Consider the following 11,863-nt stretch of genomic DNA (forward strand, 5'->3'; position numbering starts at 1 on the left):
AGTTACTGCAGGAAACACATTGATCTGGATCTGCGACACATTCGGGTGACACCTGATGTATGGAGATTTGGAGCATTCTTATTGGTGAAACGGTATGAAGAATGACATCGTGAATTTTGTAGCTTGATGTTTAGTGTATCAGCGAGGCTGAACATCGGAGACCATCAGGATTATTTTCAGGATTATTATGTTATGGGATTGTCTCCGTTGATTTGGATATTAGAACCGAGCTGGGAGCATGTTTTGATGGACTTTGTTGTGGGATTACCCAGGACATGGAGAGGATATAATGGTTTGGGTAATCATTATTAGGTGATGACTTGCTTCTTAGCTATTGATTTGTAGGATAGATTCTTTTGGATTGAGTAGTAGGATTATACTCTAGAGGAATTACCGGACTGGATGATGTATCTCTGAGGGTTGTTTTGGATGGAGATCCGCGATTTCACATCTTGGTTTTGACTGTGATTACAGTAGACTTTGGATTAGGAGTTTCACTTTAGTATAGATTTTCATCTCAGACTGATGGATAGTTTGAGCGCTCTATACATGTGTTGGAGGATTTATTGATAGTGGATTTTGGATTTTAGAGGTGTTTGATTTATCCATAGTTGGCTAGATTGCAGTTTGGGAGTAGCAGATGTAGGGTGAGTTTATAACCCACATAGTCATTCTTTATGGTTGGAGATTGGTTCGTGATATTTGGATGAAGTGGTATATGAGTATGTTGATTGGTAGTGACCGTGGAGGAGGGTCCCTGAGTTGACCAGTAAATTTGGGGACCAAATTTTTATTAGTGGGGGAGAATGTAAAATACCATAAAATTAAATAATAATTATTATTGGACGAAAAATCTTATTGGATTTTTCCAGAATTTTTAGAAATTTTTTTGGATTTAAATGGAGTCCGTATGACTTGTTTTGAGGGGATGAGTCGGTGGGGTTAATTGGAGGTCTGTTTGGAATACCCAATTAAATTGGGAGTTGATTGAGGAAATCAACTTAGCGTTTAATTAAATTAACCTAAAGTTTTTAATTAACATTAGGTTATATACCTAAGTTATTTCCTTAGCCCTTTAATCCCCGATTCATTTCCTTTCCCCCCCGACAACCCCTCTTTGCTCGATCCCTCCTTCCCGACGCCAACGCCGCGTCGATCGTCGCGAGCTCACCGGCGGCGGCGGTCTTCTCCAGCGTGCCTCCGTCGACTCTCCAGCCTCCCTTCCTCTAGTGGTATGGAGCGGTTGAGCAACGGTCGACCGCCGAACCAGAGCTTTTCTGCCTCTTTCTCGCGAATGGCGTTCCGATCGTCGACGCCGAGCCTTACTCCTCCCTCTTCCTCGCGTGCTGCTGCGATTTGTCGACCCCCGAGACGCTGGAGCCAAGCCACCCTTCCTCTAGTGTCATCGTCGTCGCACGGGTTCCGATTTCATCTTCTCTTCACCGGATCTTGGACTAGGAGGGGTTCAGCAGCGGCTCGTCTCCCTTCACCGGAGTATAGCCTACCTGTCTTGAAGCTGTGCCCTAGTTGCATTTCATTGCTGGTACACCCCAGGAGTTCTTCCTCTTTGGATGTCAGCCCCAATTGTCTTTGATTGGTCGCGATCAAGTTAATGTCGGAGGGTTTTCAAGCATCCAACAGCGGCGTTGTTCCTTCGTCAAGGTGAGCAGAACGGGGACAATTCCACCAGGGAGGTTCATCACCTTCTCTTTATTAGGATTGCAGCACCCTTTTCATCTCCGGACAGATCCGGTTACCTTCTGTGGTAGCTACCTTGTCTTCTTGGAGGTAAGAAGTTAGGTCTAGCGGTGGATTTTGCGTGTTTGATTTGTGTAGTGTTGATTAGGAAGTGGCATTTCTTGTGTAGGACAGGTGTTTGACGAAATGTTTGGAGCCCTTTGTCTCCTCTGTTTGCATTGGAAACTCCATTGGTGACCACCTATTGTGGAGAGTAGCTGCTGGAACAATGGGCATCCATTGTAAGGAACTATGAGGTAACAAGGACACTCATTTCATGTTGTTGTTTCGTTCATATATTTAGGATATGATTCAAGTGGCTAGAGTACTAATTTAGGGTTTGTGTTTGCTTAGATTCATGAATGGTTGATGCGTTTTGGATTGGTTGATAAATTGTGGATTATGTTTGGTTTAGAAGAAGTTGGATTAAGGATGGATTTAATATCGTATTGGATTTGGATCACTAGGTGGAGTTAAACACGATCGTAATTGGTATGTGTTGGAGTGATTGAGAATTGTTTGGAGGATTAATCAGAGATCAACTTTAATTAGAGTGATCCTAATTAGGTTAGGGACTTTATTTAGCTATTTAATTCATATGAATTTAGCTAAATAAAACATATATATATTGATTGATGCAGGACTTGGATTCGGGACGAGCGTCTCGACGTGGGATTTCCGGGCACGATCTACGTATTAAGGCGGGTATTTCTTCCTTTGCCTCTATGTAGTTTTTCTTGTACTTAGTGCATGGTTGTTATTCGATGGATTAGACTGCTTTACCTTATATCATATCTGTTTGTTGACTTCCTGCTAGAGACTTATGCTTGATCTTTGAGGTGTTCCATTTAATTCATATACAGTCTCAACTCTTGATATCTACTCTATGGTGATTACACGTGTAGAGTATGTCCTGTAGGGATTGTTGGGTGGCTGTTATTATCATGCTGATTGGGTATATGATGTGGACTGTACATAGGTGGGTATGTGTAGAGGAGTCATCTGGTTGAGTTCGTGTGTATATCCAGTATTTGTTATGTACTTTTGGAGGAGTGTGTTGATTGCACGTCTGTGGTTATACACGTGTCCGATGTGTTTTTATTGGAGGATACGTGTTGATTGTATATGTGGGGTTGTCCATGTATGTTTGATATGTTCATTGGGAGTTTTGATTACATGTGTAGTTATACATCGTTTGGTGGGATATGTGGAGGTATCATGATGATTATACTCATGGAGGTATTTATGAGGTTTGGGGTTGTTGCGTGGATGATGATTATATATATATATCATGTCATCGTCGATGACCATTGTCTCCCTTGTGGTGAGAGAGTCGTGAGTTGGTTTGGACACCGCACACTCGGCCACTCGTGGGTAGTGGTAGTTGGAGCGATTGTTCTGTCGTGCCACCCGGTCGCGAGGTTTAGTGAGATCCGGCGTTGTGAGCGATCGGGGACCACGATCTTTATGTAGTTAGGCATTCTTGCAGGTGTCGCCTCGACCATATATAGTGAGGGTAGTCTGATCGTGCGGACCCAAGCCTCCGGCCGTACGGGGTCGTGGTGTCAGAGAGGTGGCGGGGGTGACCGTGGAGCATGCATGCATTATTATTCCTGCGTTTGATCGCGGTGCATCTGCGTTTGCATCATGCCTAGTAGATACTAGTTGCGTGTGATTGTCGTTATTGCACTTGATTGAGATATGGTTGTTGCATTTGGTTGCCGTCTGCGTCGTATCGTTTATTTTATGTATATGCGATCGTGCTTATATTGCATGGTGTCACGGGTATATCATTGCGGATCCGGTGAGTTCTTGATCTTTGTACCTTGTCGATTCAGTTAGGTATGTATCATCGTTATGTTGTGGTTTATGCTTTATATCGGTTATTATATCGGTATGTTGGATCGTTGATTATGATAGTATGATCGTATTCTTATTCCCACTGAGGCTGTATACTTTTGATCTCCATGTTTTATTTGTAGACCGTCCTTTCTATTACCCATTGAGTTACCTATACTCACCACCGCACGTATACATTTATGTTTTCAGTGTAGATGGTTGGTGTCGCTTGGTATCCAACGGAAGATAGGATCAGTGTAAATGTCTTCTTCACATATTTTTATTTTTTTTTGTATTTATGTGTGTATTTGAATATGTATTTGGTTTTAAAAAAAATATCTTTTTGTATAAGTTGATAATAATAATTAGCCAAGTTGTAAAGCTCCTCAATTTCGTTTTAATGTTTTTTGTACAGCCGTGTGGGTTGTTTTATATATAACTGCGTGGTTGTAATTGTTTCATTCCAGCCGAGTGGGCTGTTATTATAACTGCGTGGTTGTGTATATAAATATTCCAGCCGCATGTGGCTGATGTATTTTGCTTGTAGTGATGCTTCATATTGTCACTGGTACAGGGGAGGTTCTGTCGGATTTTTGTCTGGCAGGGACTCCTTTGGGGCGTGACAATTTTGGGTCTACAGGTTTTCCTTCAGGGTCAGAGTCAATGTTTATGTTTGTTGCCATTGGAGTATTTATAATTTTTTAATTTTCCATGCTGAATTTTTTGATTAACTCCTTAGCATACTTAGTTTGATAAATGTAGATTCCATCTTTGGTTTGTTTTATTTGTAAGCCTAAGAAAAAGTTGAGTTCCCCAACCATGCTCATTTCAAATTCACTTTCCATTAACTTAATAAATTCTTTTAGAAATTTTGAGTTAGTTGAGCCAAAAATTATGTCGTCAACATAGATTTGGGCTCTAAAGATGTCTGTTTCTACAGTTTTCACGAACAAGGTCGGATCGATTTGGCCTTGGTTAAAGTCTTTGGATATTAGGTAATTAGATAATCTTTCATATCATGCTCTAGGGGCTTGTTTTAATCCATATAATGCCTTTTTTAACTTAAATACATGGTTAGGATAGTCTATGTCTTCAAACCCTGGAGGCTGGCTTACGTAGACCTCTTCCTTGATGAATCCATTTAAGAAGGCTGACTTAACGTCCATTTGGTACAACTTGAACCCTTTATTTGCTGCATAGGCTAGTAACATCCTAATAGACTCGAGTCTAGCTACCGGAGCATAGGTTTCATCATAGTCTAAGCCTTCGACTTGACTAAACCCTTTGGCTACTAGCCTAGCTTTGTTTCTTATTATTTCACCGTGATCATCCAACTTGTTCCTAAAAACCCATTTGGTGTCTATTATTGATTTATCTATGGGTTTAGGTACGAGGTCCCAGACTTGGTTTCTCTCAAATTGTGCTAATTCTTCTTGCATTGCAATGATCCAGTCTGGGTCAGGAAGAGCTTCTTCTATAGTTTTAGGTTCAATTTTGGAAATGAGGGCAATCTGACTAAGGTTTCTATGGGATGACCTAGTTCTGACTCCTAGATTTGGGTCACCCAGAATCTGGTCAGGTGGGTGAGAAGTACTTATTCTAGTTGGTCTTGGCTGTGGTTCAAGTACTGGTTTTTCTGTCTCATTAAGATTAGGTTGGATTTCATCATCTTCTGTAGCTCTTGGATGAATGTCAGCATTGTTAGTTATATTAGGTAAATTATTTTCTTCATCAAATATTACATTAGTTGTTTCTTCAACTTTCAAGGTGTTTTGATTATATACTCTAAAGGCTCTACTGGTTGAGGAGTATCCTAAAAATATTCCTTGATTAGATTTGGATGTAAATTTTCCTAGGTAGTCTTTAGTATTTAAAATGTGAACTTTACAACCAAATACTTTTAAATAGTTTAGGTTGGGAATTTTATGATAGTAAAGTTCATACGGTGTTTTGTTGTGATATTTGTTTGTTAAAATTCTATTTTGAATATAATTTGCCGTATTTATTGCTTCAGCCCAAAATTGGTGACTTAACTAATATTCGTTTAACATTGTCCTAGCGGCTTCTTGTAGTGTTCTATTTTTACGTTCTACTAGTCCATTTTGTTGGGGGGTTCTAGGATATGAAAATTCATGTTGGTGTCCATTTATTTTACAAAATTCGGTAAACCTATGATTTTCAAATTCTCCCCCATGATCACTTCTTATTCTTTTGATTTTAGTATCTTTTTCATTTTCCGTTAATTTGCAAAAGTTACTAAATATTTCATAGGTTTCATCTTTTGTTTTTAGGAATTTTACCCATGCATACCTGGAGTAGTCATCAATTATTACTAGGCAATATTGGTTTTTGCTTAGTGACTTGGCTCCATGTGAGTCAAATAGGTCAATATGAAGAAGTTCGAGTATTGTATTGGTTCTTTCTAGATTGGTTGATTTGTGGATTGACTTGGTTTGTTTTCCTTTTTGACACGCATCACAGATTGAATTTTCAATGAATTTTAATTTGGGCAAACCTCTAACTAGACCGTTGTGACTCATTTTTGAAATGAGTCTAGTGTGAGTGTGACCTAGCCTTCTGTGCCACAGTTGGGTTTCCTCTTGTTGTGTCAAGAGACACTTTATTGAGGATATTGATAAGTCAATCGTGTAGATGTTATTCTTCCTAAGTCCCTTAAGTCTAATTTCAGGGTTTTCTATGTTTTTAACTAAACATCCAGATCTGTCAAAATTGACTAGATATCCACTGTCACATAATTTACTTATACTTAGTAAATTAAAGTTAAAATTTTCAACCAATAAGACATTTCGAATAATGAAATCGGAACTAAGTTCAATATTACCTTTTCTGATTACTTTAAGTTTACCGTCGTTGCCGAATGCAACCGATCCTAACTTTTTGTACTTCAGTTTAGTAAACTTCAACTTATCTCCAGTCATATGTCTAGAGCATCCGCTATCCAACATCCATTGATCTAACTCCTACATATGAAGGAGTTTGAGTTGGATTTAAATGGATTTAAAGATGGCTTATTTGAAGTAGACTCCTTAGATTTTCTATTTTACTCAATATTTGAAGTAATTCAGCAAATACTTAAACCTATTTTGAAGTTTTGAATTGATATAATTAAATTTTGACAAGAATAATAACGTTAGTTAACTTTGGAGTAATATTAAAGATAGTTTTAAATTTTGGAATTTGAGTTTAAAATAATTTTGAATTTAAGTTTTTTTTTTAATTAACAAATTTCTTATAGATTAGTTTTTGAAATAGTTTTGAAATTTAAGTTTTTTAAAATAATTTTGAAATTTAAGTTTTTAAAATAATTTTGAAGTTTAAGTTTAAAATAATTTTGAAATTTAAGTTTAAAATAATTTTGAAATTTAATTTTTTAAAATAATTTTGAAATTTAAGTTTTTAAAATAATTTTGAAATTTATGTTTAAAATAATTTTGAAATTTAAGTTTTAAAATAATTTTGAAATTTAAGTTTTAAAATAATTTTTAAATTTAAGTTTAAAATAATTTTGAAATTTAAGTTTTTAAAATAATTTTGAAATTTAAGATTTTAAAATAATTTTGAAATTTAAGTTTTTAAAATAATTTTGAAATTTAAGTTTTTAAAATAATTTTGAAATTTAAGTTTTTAAAATAATTTTGAAATTTAAGTTTTTAAAATAATTTTGAAATTTAAAAATAATTTTGATATTTAAGTTTTTAAAATAATTTTGAAATTTAAAAATAATTTTGAAATTTAAGTGTAAAATAATTTTGAAATTTAAGTTTAAAATAACTTTGAAATTTAAGTTTTTAAAATAATTTTGAAATTTAAGTTTAAAATAATTTTGAAATTTAAGTTTTAAAATAATTTTAAAATTTAAGTTTTAAAATAATTTTGAAATTTAAGTTTTAAAATAATTTTGAAATTTAAGTTTAAAATAATTTTCAAATTTAATTTTTTAAAATAATTTTGAAATTTAAGTTTTTAAAATAATTTTGAAATTTAAGTTTTTAAAATAATTTTGAAATTTAAGTTTTTAAAATAATTTTGAAATTTAAGTTTTTAAAATAATTTTGAAATTTAAGTTTTTTAAAATAATTTTGAAATTTAAGTTTTTAAAATTTAAGTTTTTAAAATAATTTTGAAATTTAAGTTTTTAAAATAATTTTTAAATTTAAATATAATTTTGAAATTTAAGTTTTTAAAATAATTTTGAAATTTAAGTTTTTAAAATAATTTTGAAATTTAAAAATAATTTTGAAATTTAATTTTAAAATAATTTTGAAATTTAAGTTTAAAATAATTTTGAAATTTAAGTTTTTAAAATAATTTTGAAATTTAAGTTTTTAAAATAATTTTGAAATTTAAGTTTTTTAAAATAATTTTGAAATTTAGGTTTTGAAATTTAAATTAATTATCAGTTTGATTTTAATTACTTAGTCATCTCACCCGTTCTAAATTCTCAATCAGGGAATCCTATAATTTTTGTGAGATGAATTGAGGTTCAATTTTAAGGGTTTGGTTTAGTCTTGTGTTAGATTCAGGTTTAGCTTTGGGTTTAACAAGTAAGCATTCTTTGGATAAACTTCTGGGCTATGGTGAGTCACAAGGAGCTCATTAAAGTAACCATGCCTTCGAGGTTTTCCAAATAGTCCTACCCATTGAACTTAATACTAAAACTTGGTCTAACTAGTTAGGATCCATTTAAGGGTAGCTTCGGTCAGTTCCACTTGGCCAAATGCACCAGGTCGAACTCATATCTTCCTAGACATGAGATGGCCAAGCTTCCCTAACGTACTATCATCCAAAAACTTCACCAGTACTGTGGTTCAAGTTAAACTTATCCCATTTTAATCTAACCTTAATTACCCTGCCGGGTAATCTATTCTTGTTTTACCCATTCCGGGTAAATTAGGTTCAGTTACCCTGTCGGGTAGTTCAGTTGGAGGTGCCAGCTAGTTTGGATCCTCCATCTATTTTTCATTTTCATAATTTCGACTTGTTGAATTTTTAATTTAATTTCCAATTTTGAATTTTGAATTTGTATTTTAATTTTGAATTTTTAATTTCAAATTTTTAATTTCAAATTTTTAATTTTTAATTTGTAATTTAATTCTGAATTTTTAATTTAATTTCGAATTTTGAATTTGTATTTGTATTTGAATTTTTAATTTAATTTCAAATTTTGAATTTTGAATTTGTATTTTAATTTTGAATTTTTAATTTAATTTCGAATTTTAAATTTTGAATTTGATTTTTAATTTTTAATTTTGAATTTAATTTCGAATTTTAAATTTTGAATTTGATTTTGAATTTTGAATTTTGAATTTAATTTCGAATTTTAAATTTTGAATTTGATTTTGAATTTTTAATTTAATTTCGAATTTTAAATTTTGAATTTGATTATTAATTTTGAATTTTGAATTTGTAATTTAATTTTGAATTTTTAATTTAATTTCGAATTTTTAATTTAATTTCGAATTTTGAATTAAGATCGTTTTCATTTTAGCTTTCCCTGGATCACGGCCTCGATATGGTCTGTTGAGGTAGTATATTTGATTTTTCGGAACCCAGTATTGGCCAAGTCCAATTTGATTGATCAATTTGGACTTGGGGACCCATGCTTGGACTGATTTACTACTTTTTTTGTTTATTTAGGATAAATAAGATTTATATTTCTTTTTAGTTTTATATCCTAGCCCAGTTCTATTGTAGACGGCTCTTTGTGTCCCAAGAATTAGATCCAAATTCTTGGAGCCCAGAGAGAACTTTTCTAAAGTAATTTTTAAATCTTTTAACTGATTTTTCAGATTTGAATTTTCTTTCTCAAGTTGTTGTACTTGAGTTGAATCTTCAGTTTGAACTTGATTAGGTAAAGATTTTGAGTTAGTTACTCCTTTAAGAATGGTTACTTCTTTTAGAAGTGACTTAATTTTCAAATTTGATTTGGCTAATTTGCGAAGTAAATAATTGACTAAGTTATTAAGCCTAGGAATACTTACAGCGGAGTCTTGCCCTTCGGAAACGGATGCGGATCCGTGGCTTTGCTCGGAGTCGGCTTCTGATTCGCTCTCGGATTCGATGATCTGGTCCCGGGCCATCAATGCGAGTAAACTCGTTTGGTCGAGTTCGTCGTCTTCATCCTCCGAAGAAGATTCGTCCCAGGTTGCCTTTAGGGCCTTCTTTCTTCTTTGCTTCTTGGCTTCCTTTTGATTGGGGCAGTTGGCTTTTATATGCCCCTTCTGGTTGCACCCGTAGCAAGTGACTTCGAACTTTGCCTTTGAGTTCTGTTGAGCCTCCTTGGATTGAACTGCCTTCTTTAGATCTTTCTTGTTGAATCCCTTCTTCTTCTTGTAGAGCTTCTTCACGAGATTCACTAGTTCGCTGGTCAGTTCATCCTCTGAATCTTCTGAGTCGGGTTCGTCTTCTGATTCCGATTCAATCTTTCGCCGTACTCTTGATTCCCTTGTTCGACTTGTACCTGCAACCAAAGCAATGCCCTTCTCGGATGGCTGTGCATTAGTTTGTTCTTGGAGTTCAAATTCACTAAATAATTCGTCTAATTTTAAGGAAGACAAATCCTTAGAGACTTTGTAGGCATCTACCATTGATGCCCATAATGAGCTCCTAGGAAATGAGTTAAGAGCATACCTTATTATATCTCTGTTTTCTACCTTTTGCCCGATTCCATGAAGGGAGTTCAGAATATCTTGAATTCGAGCGTGTAAAGAACTTGCCGTCTCGCCTTCCTGCATTTTCAAATTGTATAATTTGTTAAGTAACAGATCACGCTTACTTACCTTGGTTTCCGAGGTGCCCTCGTGTAGTTCGATCAGTTTCTCCCATAGTTCCTTTGTGGTGGAGAATGGACCGACTCTGTTGAGCTCTTCTTTGGTCAGACCGCACTGGATGGTGCAGGTGGCTTTGGCGTCGGCTTCCACTTTTTTGATAAATGCGGGCTCCCAGTTCTCACAGGATGTAGGCTTACCGTCTGTACCAGTTGGTAGTTGCAGTCCTGTTTTGACGATCATCCAGGTGTCAAACTGGATCTTTAGATATATCTCCATTCGCCCCTTCCAATATCTGAAGTCTTCTCCAGAAAATAATGGGGGACGAACGGTGCTATATCCTTCTTGTTGGGCCATTTAGATCTACAAAAAACAGAAACAACAAAATCTATTCCAAGACTAAGTCTTGGATTAGTAGTACGGGAGGAAAGAAAAAATAGCAGGCTCAAGTGGTATTGACCAACTTTGAGTAGAAAATCGATTCGTAAAAAGAAATTAGAATATAGCTATGAGGCTAAATTCTAATCGACTCCGAACAAAACCACGAAAAAATTGTCTCGAATAGTGGTTGCACTGATTCAAGACGACCCCGCTCTGATACCAATTGTTGGATCGAGACGCGCTAGAGGGGGGGGTGAATAGCGCTCGTGGCTATTTTGTTCGATTATCGGAATCGTAAGAATTATCGGAGTAATTAAGCAGCGAAATAAAACAAAACAAGCACACAGAGACAGGAGGATTTTTACTTCGTTCGGAGCCTTGATCGACTCCTACTCGAAGGCCCGCGATCCTTGATCGCTTCCGGTGGGCAACAACTATAAGCTCGATAAAATGATTACAAGATGAAGTACAAGTAAATGGAAAAACTAGTTATACCGACGAGAAGAGTAGAATTTTGAAGCTTCGGGTCGTCGGAGACTTGTGGCAGCACTTCTGGGCGTCTTTCGGAGCAGCACGTTGAAGAGAGCAGACTTAGAATGCGTTGGTCTGAAGTGCTGGTCGAAACCCCCTTATAAAGGGTGTTCAAGGCGCCTTGAAGGCTGTTCAAGGCGCCTCCATGCTGCCTGGTCTTCCGCGTGGATCAAAACTGACCTGGTCGAATTTCATCCATTCAAGGCGCCTTATATCCCTCTCAAGGCGCCTTCTGCCTTCTCCAAGGCGCCTCCAATGGTGCTTCGCAGCCAGCTCAGCCTTTGCACCCGAGGCGCCTCCAAGCTCCATGGAGGCGCCTCGGACACTGTTCATCCGAGGCTTTAGGTTGCTCCTTTGCTCCTGCAAGATGCGTTAGTCCCAAACACTATCCTGCAACACAAAGTTAGCACAATAAACATTATAAAAGAAGTATAGACAGTCTCCGGACTGTCCGAGTCTGACTTCGGGTTTCCAACCGGAAACCCTAGGTCGACCCGACGCCTACTGTTCCATCTACGGGGAATGCGTCCTCACCTACTCCACTCAGGAGATTTACCTGTTGCCAGTCGATCCTCCAGATCGACTGG

At 35.8% G+C, this 11,863-nt stretch overlaps 1 long non-coding RNA gene across 1 annotated transcript; it reads left to right on the forward strand.

The window, feature by feature from the left end:
- Window positions 1–1,083: 1,083 nt before the first annotated feature.
- Window positions 1,084–2,439, forward strand: LOC122016943. The gene is made up of 3 exons (XR_006121225.1): window positions 1,084–1,788; window positions 1,873–1,994; window positions 2,379–2,439. It is a non-coding gene; the product is annotated as an uncharacterized LOC122016943 (long non-coding RNA).
- The last annotated feature ends 9,424 nt before the right edge of the window (window positions 2,440–11,863 follow it).

Source organism: Zingiber officinale, chromosome 8B (genome assembly GCF_018446385.1).
Source record: "Zingiber officinale cultivar Zhangliang chromosome 8B, Zo_v1.1, whole genome shotgun sequence".
NCBI classification, from domain to species: Eukaryota; Viridiplantae; Streptophyta; class Magnoliopsida; order Zingiberales; family Zingiberaceae; genus Zingiber; species Zingiber officinale.